This window comes from Halyomorpha halys, unplaced genomic scaffold (genome assembly GCF_000696795.3).
Source record: "Halyomorpha halys isolate HHAL.00 unplaced genomic scaffold, Hhal_1.1 Scaffold1270.1, whole genome shotgun sequence".
Lineage (NCBI taxonomy): Eukaryota > Metazoa > Arthropoda > Insecta > Hemiptera > Pentatomidae > Halyomorpha > Halyomorpha halys.
Window position 1 is genome coordinate 47382 of NW_027107315.1, and position 10970 is coordinate 58351.

At 30.4% G+C, this 10970-nt stretch overlaps 1 protein-coding gene across 3 annotated transcripts in view; it reads left to right on the forward strand.

Moving 5' to 3' along the window:
• LOC106689049 (uncharacterized) overlaps positions 1-10970 on the forward strand; it is a 26377-nt gene that overhangs the window by 6289 nt on the left and 9118 nt on the right. Inside the window, exons 1-2 of one of the 3 annotated variants that reach the window (XM_014433803.2) lie at positions 3842-4504; positions 10749-10831. The gene's annotated coding sequence lies outside the window, so the exon portion shown is untranslated. Of the gene's footprint in view, positions 1-3841; positions 4505-8598; positions 8693-10748; positions 10832-10970 lie in introns of those variants that run through there. The other 2 variants (XM_067045625.1, XM_014433802.3) reach the window with 2 other exon arrangements.

Here is a 10970-nt window from a genome sequence, read left to right on the forward strand (position 1 = left end):
AAAATAAGTTAGTCATACTTATTTGTGTTTCATTGACCGCACCCCCAACCATCTTCTCCTCATTACTTTCCTTCATTTGATCCTATCTTCGTCTTCCTTCTCCACATCACTAAACTCACTAGGGGCGTTTTAAGACTTTTCAATATCGCAATTTGTCATAAGACATCGCTAAACTTTTTTTTTTTAGCTAATATGAAAATTATAGATACATAATTGGTATTTTTTTGTTTAAAATTGCCTTTTTTTGTAATAAAATAGAAAATAACGTTTTTATAAACACCTGTGTAAATTTTAGTACTTTTTTATTTTTAATATAAGAACTGACTACGTGTTTTTAAAATAGTAAAAGCAACAGACATCTGTTTTGCTATTCCATGAGGGATGTCAGCAAAGGTCAAAAATAGTTGGCATCTTGTCTTGTTTAACTTGGCTTAGGATTCGACAGGTCCTTTAAAATACTCTGGTTCAGGAATTGGCAAAATCTACTTTTTAAGTTTCTTTCATCTTAAAAAAAACGAATTTTTATTTTGAGTCGAGGTACGAAGTAAACAATAACAGAATCCAAATATTACAATTGTTTAAATTGTAAAGTGGTTTTGTCAATTATTAGCTGATTTGTTATCACTTTCTTAGAAAACAAAAAAATAAATAAAAAATCTTTCATTAAAAAGATAAGAAAGCGAGGAATAAGGATTCTGGTAAATTTTAAGAAACAAATAAAACGTTTAGTATTTTTATATAGGAAGATGGTCAGGGTTGCGGTCAAAGGAGAAACAAAAATAGTTTACAACTATTTATTTTCCTGTATAGGAAGATGGTCAGGGTTGCGGTCAAAGGAGAAACAAAAATAGTTTACAACTATTTATTTTCCGTCGTTTCGCCCCACTTTGTAGGGATTCATCTGGGCTTAAAAGATACAAAATGATACAATGATAAGAATAAAAATACAATGATAAGAATAAATATAAGTAACAATGGCAAGAGTAAAACGTTTTTATAAAAATACGTAAAATATACAGTTAAAAAAATACAGGAGATGTACATAAAACAAAAACAATATGGGGAATGGAAAAAAAAATATAGAGATTAAATAAACGTCATGAAAAAATAATAATTATACATAAATAAGTAATTATAAAGATATGAAATGATGTTTAGTATTTTTATTTTTATATATTTCCAACATACAATACAATTGCTTTTCGACTATCAACAGTTCTTTATTTTAAACTTTATTAAATTTCAATAAACGTTGAACTAATTATACGGTACTCTTAATAAAGATTTGCTAAATCCACTACGAATACCCGGGATTGAACAATGATGAAACCTTCAACGTCTAAAGATTTCAAATAAAATTTTGTATTAAGGTTTCCTTAACAATAAATTTCGTTTTATGATCGCCTGATTTATTTTTTCCATTGCTAAAGAAACAATTTTACCTTCAAGGAATTCCTATGAATGGAATTCATAACTAAAATGTTTCATGAAAGAAGCTAAAAGTTGGTCTAAAGGAGACCTTTAGTAAGGAGTTCCTTAAAATCGTACGTAAGACTTCCCCACTATTTTAGATACTGCTAAAAATTATTAAAATAGCTAAATCTACAAATCCAGTTAAAATATCAACTTAATGACACTTAGCTCTTATTCCCCACCACGAGAAAATATTAAAATTCCCTCCACAATGTTTACAGGATTTACAAACTTCCAGAAGTTTAGTGAATATTCCGTTTAGGAAATCTATATCTTTTGTCATTTCCAAAATTTTCGTAACGACGCCCTTGACATGGAAAAAAAGGAAAGTCTCTCTAGATGATTCAGGTACCTGCCCAGAAAGCAAGGTAATACTAAATCCCTAAGAAACTCCATGTTTTTTTTGGAGGGGGGCTAACCAAACATATGGGATTAAAAAAACGTATCAATATTTTTTGAGCAATGTAAGTTACTCCAATTGTAAAACAAAATAAAATAAAGGATGCGATTGAGCTATTGACGATTGAGCTAGATTTGAGATGAGACGGCTTTAAGAGAACACGAGTGCAGCTTGAGCTTAGAAAGTTCCAAGGAATGATTCTAGGAAAGACTTTCTCTTCTCGGAGTGATATTATGGATCCTGGTAATGGTGGGAGGAACCAGTCCCGGAGGTGGACATAAAAGGTTCCGACGGCTCATTTAGTGGAATGGAACCTAAACCATTTTTCCTTACGGCTTCTGCTGGGTGAGAGAATACTCTGGAAGATATAATAGAATTATTCAGTCCTGGCTAGAAAGTAGGTTCATATGAAAGTATTCATGATGGCTTCTTTGCCTCTTGTTCCAGGAAGAATACTGCTGCATGTTTTTCCGCCATTATGTTTCAGAGAAAGGGAAGTTGCAGTATTGTAATGGTATATCTCTAGGAAGGCACCTAATGTCTAGTTGGTTATGTAGGGAAGATTTACTTGCAAAAAAATAATTTCTCTTATCCTTTTAACTTCTTTTATTCCTCAATCACATATGTAGATCCAATTTTCTAGAAACCTTCAATTTGATTTTCAAATGCATTTTTCTTAGGATCTGGAATATTGTGGTTGTTCCTCCCAGCCTCCTCGGATATGCCTGGAGGCTCAACGTATATTTAGCAATCATCGATTCAAAAATTATATATTAACTTCTGTAGGGTAGCTTCGTAGCTCAGAGGTAACTGTAGCCGTGAGTCAACTCTGTGGGTTCGGCAGCTCTCCTGGGGCCTACCCCACCCTCTATGAAGTGATTGTCCATAATAGGAGAAAAATATGGTGTTAGATCTTGTACAAAACACCTCCTTGTTTAACCTATGTTCTAAAACAGTACTCCCTTACTAAGAACTGAACATTTCACTCTTTATGGGTTGTAGCAAAGTCCTACATGGTCATTGCGAAGAAAAGTGAAACCAAAGATGTGATCCTCGACTCCTCCATGCTTCCGATTTAGTGTCACCTTCTGTTCAACCTTTCGCTTTTAACAGTCCTGCAAGGTGGGGCGAAACGTCGGACATTAAAATAGTTATAAACTATTTGTTCCTTTTTTGACCGCAACCCTGACCATCTTCTTATATTTAGGTATTACGGTCAACTATATATACAAGTATATATAAAGATGTAAAAGTTTATATAGTAAGGTTAAGACCGATGGATTTTGGATTAAGTTCTAAAATCTAATTCTATATTTATGGATAATTATACCTGTATCTATATTTATATATACCTGTGTATATATCATATATACGACATCTGAACGTTTATCTTAGCTTTAAATGTCATTCCGACCGACCATATAATGGTTTTTTTGTACCTTTTTTTTTTAACAACTCTTCCTTCTCAATTTTCTTCAATCAATTCTTTAGTCCTGCACAGAATACCTTATATATAAGGTGAAGATGAAACTTTCTGTCTATCTGAGATTCTCTTGACAAACGCTCTAAACTTCCCATTCACTACAAAAAATTAGTATACACTACAATAATCAGACCCATTTGGACATATGGAATTGAGCTCTGGGGCTCCACCAAACCATCAAATTCTTCCCGCATCCAATCGTTACAATCTAAAATCCTACGTAAAATCTATGATGCTCTTTATTACGTCACAAATAAACTCATCCACAAAGACCTTAACATCCCATTCGTTGCAGATTTGACCTGAAACAGATATGCGTCAAACTCCTTAACCATCCTAACCCATTAATTCTTAATCTTTCATCCTTAACAATCCCTGATAATCCTCCGAGGCGTCTGAAAAGAAGATGACCACGGGACCTTCTAATTTAAATTAATGTTTGAAGTACCACCAATGGATGGTTCCTTCCCAAGATTTTCAAGTGTATATGAAACATACTACATATTTACCTATTGTATTATTTTGTACAGTTGTAAATTACATTAAATAAATAATTAAAAAAAAAATCTGAGATTCTCAGTAATGTGAGTGTTATTAAAAATAAATGAGAAATGGATGTAAAGGTTTGTCCTCGTTATCTGCAGTAGACGGGCTGAGTCAGTATTCGATGTTCTATCGCTTTCCTGCCGGCACTAGTCCAAACCAATGGCGGTCCACATATCAATTATCGATTCAAGTAAGTATATGCAAGTTTGCGATTCAGTTAGTGAATATATTACTTCTATAACTGAACTGCTCGTTGCCGAACGACCTTCCGAAGGCCCTGCCATATGGATGAAGGGCCTCCATTGACTGAATCAATGGTAGTTGGGTAAGGTCCGGGTCGCCTAGATCCGGCAACACCGCGTGACGTCACAGCCTGCCCTAAGGCGTAGAATGCCCCCTCCCTTTCCCAGTTCGCAGCCTACTATCGTACTGTTCACGACTCCCTTCAGACTCTTACTGTGAGTCATTCTGAGCTCTCAGCCCAGCCTTCAGTTCTCGCGGATCGACCTCGTCAATCTGCTTCCATATTCTAGTTGTTATTCTATATAACAGCTAGCCACCGAATCTTTTGGACCAGAAAAGGCCGTATTTCTCCAGGAGCGGTGAGTTAATTCGAACAATATGGTTGACATTTTTTTAAGGATAGATGATGGATGATTTGTTTCTGTATTTTTTTTCCAACATTTATATACATATATAAAGTTGTTTTGATTATCCGACCTGCTGGTGTGAGCTTGATCAATACTGGACCTGGGACTTCCGACTTAGCTGCTAAGTGCTACTTCATGTTTCAAAACAACTAACCTATATCACTTTGATAATATTGAATACCAATTAATATAACATATATAATTAATAATATAATATAATTAATAATAATAGATGTGTTATGATGACCTGCCCCACGGTGGGCCTCATGACCTTGCTGCCCCACAACCACCAGTTCCTCTGGCGCCCGGATTGTTCTAGATTCCTCTCGTTATTTTTTCATTCATGATTGATTAGTTCACTTGAATATGTTTCAAAAAGAAATATTGATAATGACAAACCTAATTATTAGTTTTTTGTTTGTATAATAGTTCTTACTCACCATTAATTTATTTTTTTATGAGAATATGATTATTTTAAATTCTAAACAGGATATTAATTAAAGTTTGCAATTGTTAAAAATTTTTTATTGTCTTGAAATTTTAACATATGAAGAGTATTGTATCTAAAGTTAATACATAATAATCTCTATATTAAAAAAGAATTTTTAGAAATTTAGAATTCTGCATCTAATACTTGTTTTATTATTTTTTTAAATTAAAATTTTCCCTCAACTATTAAATGTTATATGCACTGATATTATTTTTTTAATTATAATTTTATAAAACAGTATCAGTTAGATTTGGATAGAATACTCATATTAAAAACCTCAACATTTGCAAAAATATTATATTTAGTTCTATTTCTATTTTTATCTATAAATTGATATGAAGTTCCATAGGTATGACCAATGTCATAGATTAACGAGTTATGACTATTTAACTATGACTAATCTTATAGGAATTTTTTTTTAGATAATTTCAGGTGATAAATCGTTCAGTTATTTTTATAAAATAATTTTCCTTCTTATGTAAAAAAAAAACAAAAAACTATTAGTTAAATTAAATAAAGAGTCTCACATCTCTTTTTACTTATGTATTAGAATTACCATATGTAATTTTCCATATGAAAATTCACTACGAATTTTAGATTTGTATTTATTTTTTATTAAGAATATACGTTATTGGATATAAATTTATATATTTATATTATGTATTTATTTGAGGTTTGTTTTGGAATGGCGGCCGCCCTGTGTTCAACTGCGCCACAAAGCCACCGATTCTGATCAATATTAGCCAACGTTGTCTTGCTTTTGTTTATGAAATATGGGTCCTGCGTTTGTTTTCTATATTTAACTTGGACGTATACAATTGTAAATAAGGAAATAAAAACAAATTAGTATAAATTAATTAGTGGTTCATTAGCGATCAGTAAACAATCTTAATGACTCGTATTTTTTTTTTCTCTTAATTTCTAAACAAATATTCTACTGTTGTATATATTCATGTACATAATGTTATCATTATTATAGTCTTTGTTACAATATATTGTTTCCATACTTATTTGCACGAAGAAATTCCTGTCATCGTTTTCCAATTCGACAGAAATTTTTATATTAATTATGAAGAAGTTAGTCAGGGGAGCGGTCACAAGAATACAAAAAAATTGTCAACAACTATTTGCCTACGTTTTGCCCCACTTTAAAGAGCTCCATCTGGTCTAAAAAGATACAAAAACGTCTAAAAATATTTTGATATACGATAATAAGTTAGGGTTAAAATTATATAAATATAAGTGAAAAGAAAATTATACATTATATACAAATGTAAGAAAAGAAGAAATAAAATAGTATTATTATAAAATAGACAATGATAAGAATAAGAATAAAAAAAAAAAAAAATTACGTTATAAATGAAAAGGAGACGTAATAACACGTAAAAATAGAAAACAAAATTTAACTCAAAAAAGAATGGAAAATAAAGAAGTAAGTTTAGATTAAACAAAGTTCCAGAAAGGATAAATACAAATAAAATTAATAAAAATAATAAATAAATATAGATTTTTTATATTAATGTTCTTTCTTACAATCATTTGATTTATTTATTATGGGCTTACTTCACTGTAGTGCTAAGTACATTTCGAATACCTTTTTTAAAAATACAATTCAAGATGCTCTCTTTTAGGAAAATTACAACTTTTCAATAAATTTTTATTGTACATATTTCAGTATAAAATCCTTATGTGTTAAGTTTTGTCCTTTAAAAAAAAAAAAAAAAAATCTTTAATTTTATATTTTAAGTTTGTGTAAATGTACATAGCACTACTGTGAAGAAAGTACTGGTACTGGACCAACTGTTGTGCAAGGAGGTGATTTGGTCAGAATCATGCTCGATTACCCACTTTAAGAGGCTGGGTGAAAGCCTCAGAAGAGCTCCAGAACCCACAGGGTTGACTCATTGCTACAGTGTAACAGAAAACAATTTTCTGTCCAGCCGGATTCGAACCTGAGTCCTTGGAGCTAGTAGCATCGTGCCTTACCACAGTGTCACCGCGCTCTCCTTACTGTTAAAAATAACTGCTTATTAAATAACAGGTCCCCACCTTTATCTCTATAACAGCTTTCATATTTATCTTCTAAATAAATTGAGCTATATAATTAGTAGATAAAAGTTATTAAATTGTTAAATGTAACTGTTAACTTCAGGTTTTAAATATAACGAAGATAACTAGAGTTGATATAATCCCTTACTTATCTAGATATGGGCTATTATGTATTATTATTTATTCCATTTTTTTATTGTTATTTAATAATAATATAAAATATTTTTGTTTTAATATAAGTGTAATAACCTCAAATATTTAAATAAATACACAACGTTAGGAATTATAAATTAAATTTTTGTAGACTTGTTAACTACTATGTATATTAAAAATAACTGTTTAAAAAATATAACAGGCTCTCATCTTATGTTTTCAATAAATATAACGAAATAAAAGGTCTTAATAAAATAAAAAGTCTTAAATGTAACTGTTAACTTTATGTAACTTCTTCAAGCATTAATCTACGGTCAACTATCTACAGCTCAGTAACTTATTCAAGTATGGGCCAGCTTTTATTTATCAATCATAAGTTTATTTATGGTTAACTGTTATTTAAAATTAATTTAAAATATTCTTGTTTAGATCTAAACAGTTAACATCTAAAATTGATACACAATGTAGGAAATTAAATGTTATTAAATATTCCTGAATTTAATTAAGAAAAACATTAATTTTTATTGACACTTGATAATAATTAAAATCCGTAGTTTTGATCTAAGTTTACCTAACCATAAGCTCTTAGCAGCTAAGCCTCTAATCTACGTTTTTATTGCATAGTTATCAAATATCAAAAAGGCTTTTTATTTATTATATTATTAAATGAATACCGAAGACTTTAGAGGTTTAATAAAAATTATTGAACTAAATGACAAAAATGAAATAATTTCTATTTATATAATAATTCAGAAATTTTTTGTGTGTTTCATTAATTTTTTTTAGTAGTAACGGAAAATATTTGATTCTGAAACCTCGTTAGAGAACTATGTTTTTTAAAGTTATAGTAATCTGTGATTTTATAATATTTATAAATTAATTCATTTAATTAAATATTTTAATTAATGAAATCACAAACATCGATGAAAACGGAACTCTGGGAATAGAACCCTCTGGGATAGTTCCCACAATTTCCCTGTTTTACCCTTTCGATCCATTTTTATGTTTCCATTACTCCATATGCCCAAGGTGTTGATTGCCCAGCAATAAAACTAGATTATGTTCCTATGACGCGCCCTAGGATACACGACATAGCCTTGGGTCTTTCTATTCCCAATTCCTAGAAACTGCACCTCCCCCCCACCAAAATCCACCTCCTATAATCCCCACCTCCTGATATTCCACATATATACCAGTAGATTAGAGTTTGGAACCATTCCGTGTCTAACGCTAGAGTTTAGAGGAGATCTGGAATAGATTTTTCGTAGATACTATTGTATGTAGTATGCCTTAGTCTCCGTATCTTTTCATATAAAATAAATAAAGTATCATATATCATATATATTATCATATCACACACATGTATTCCGAAGTGAATTCTGTTACTTGCAAGAATACGATAAAATGGATTGAATCTGTTGTAGATTTATATTCATGCATCTCTTATTGTAAGTGCATTTTGTCTAACCTACAAAACTATATAATATAAAAATGACGTTCGTTCATTTAATAATGTTTCTTTTTATTTAAAATTTAATTTTTAAATCCCCGATTTTTTAAATTTAGTATTGTTTTTTCTTTTAGAAACTTATTCAGTAATTATTTTATCTCAGGTTATTTTCCGAATATACCTCATTTTCTTTCAAGAATATTAAGTTCTGAAACATGAAATATAACTAGTTATTTTCATTAATCTTTTGTTTAAAAAGCATTACAATGATATCATAATTATGGATGTACTAATTATTGCAAATTCATTACTTTTTTTTTTTGAAAAATTACACTTTTCTACTTCAATTACTTTATTTAATTTTCAATTTTTATACTTTTCTAAACTTTGCAGCAAATTCTTCAGTTCTTATCCTTCTATAATTTTAGTTTGTACATTTAAAACAAATCTCCCAGTCATTTCTTTTGTCACCGTTTCTCCTCAAATCCCTTTCATTCTTGCCATCATCCCAAAGTTGCTCCCCAAGTTGCTCATAAGCTTAATTTTGACTTTTATTTTTCGTATCTCGATGAATTGAATAAATCAGTCGTTAAAGATACTAGGTTACATTTTAGAATAAAATTTTGTTTAAAATAATACTTAAATATTCTTATCTAACTCATTTTTTTAATAATTGAAATTTTTCTAAACCTTAAATTTAGGTAGTTTTCAGTAAAAATTTAATTTTTAAGTCCTAATTTGCAAAAAAATATGATTGATATATTGTAAACTAAACTCTTTCGCTCATTTATGTCTTTCATTTTGCTTATTGTGATATAATTTGTTATTTAATTATTACAGGCGTAAATATATAACAGTCTTATACCATGTTGGGATAGAAAATTATTTTTCGCTTGTTTAAACATGATTTTTAAGTAAAATGGGGTGGGGGGCTCATACAGGATACAAACTTATGAACGGAATAACTGTACCAAAAGAAACGTTATTAAGTGTTTTTTTTACTTTTGCGTTTCTTTTTTTGAGACAAAATAATAGAACCGTGTTCCAACAGGATCAAAAAAGATTTTTTTCGATACATAGCTATTCAGAAGTATCGATACATCTCGATATTAATATCGATAATAAAATAATCGATATTAGCAACTGTGAAACTAATAAGCTAAAATTGCCATGAATAAAGGTCGTATCCATGGTAATTTTTGCTATAGCTAATTTTTATCCGATACAATCCAAGAATAGATACGTTCTATTCCTTATCGGATATCGACGCGTCAGTTAAAGTATCGAAAATAATATCGATTCTTTAGCGAAATCGCAACTTCCCCCAATCAAACTAATTTGCGCATGCGAAGTAAAGGTTTTAAAGAATGGAAACACTGCATCGTGTCTGAGCTAACATGTGTAATAGTCAAAACCTAATTTTAACAAAACTTTTTTTTCGTATGTATAGTTGACCGTAAAAATTGATATATAGGAAGATGGTCAGGGTTGCGGTCACAAGTGAAAACGAAAATAGTTTACAACTTTTTATTTTCCAACGTTTCGCCCCACTTTGCAGGGCTTCATCAGGGCTAAAAAGATACAAAATGAAACAATAATAAGATAAAATGATAGAATTAAAAATAAAAAGATACAATGAAAAGAATAAAAAACAAGTAACAAAGGCAAGAGCAATAGTTTCATACAAAAATACGTAAAATATAAAGTTAAAAAGTACATGAGATGTATATAAAACAACAAACAAAAAACAATACATATACAGAGATAAAATAAACGTCATGAAATAATAATAAAATAAAAAAATAATAATGGAAAAAAAAATAAAAAATGACAATAAATGAGTAAAGACAACATACCTGTCCAAATAAATAAGTTGAACAGACAGAAACAGCGGAAACGCGTAAGAGTGGGGACCACCTCCTCCCCCCTCTTCCGCAGACAAAGCAACGGCTATTTTTTTTCTTATGTGGTTAAATTTTATTTTTATTATTTCATAATAATCGATTATTAATTTTATATTTTCTTTATAATAATATATTTATCTCTGCGTTTAGGTTGAGTGCAGCTCAACTTTCCTGGTAAGCGGTTGCTAAGCTCAGCAGTCACCATTTCATTTGTGAGCCACGCCGGATTAATAGTAAGTACCCAACGTCCGAGATGACTATCGACATGACTATCGATATGACTATCGACATGATGACAATTCCGTCCCGAACGCATAGTAACCTCGGTTGTTCTCTTGTTCTTCCCCAGTCCCGTGCAAGATGCAGAGTGCC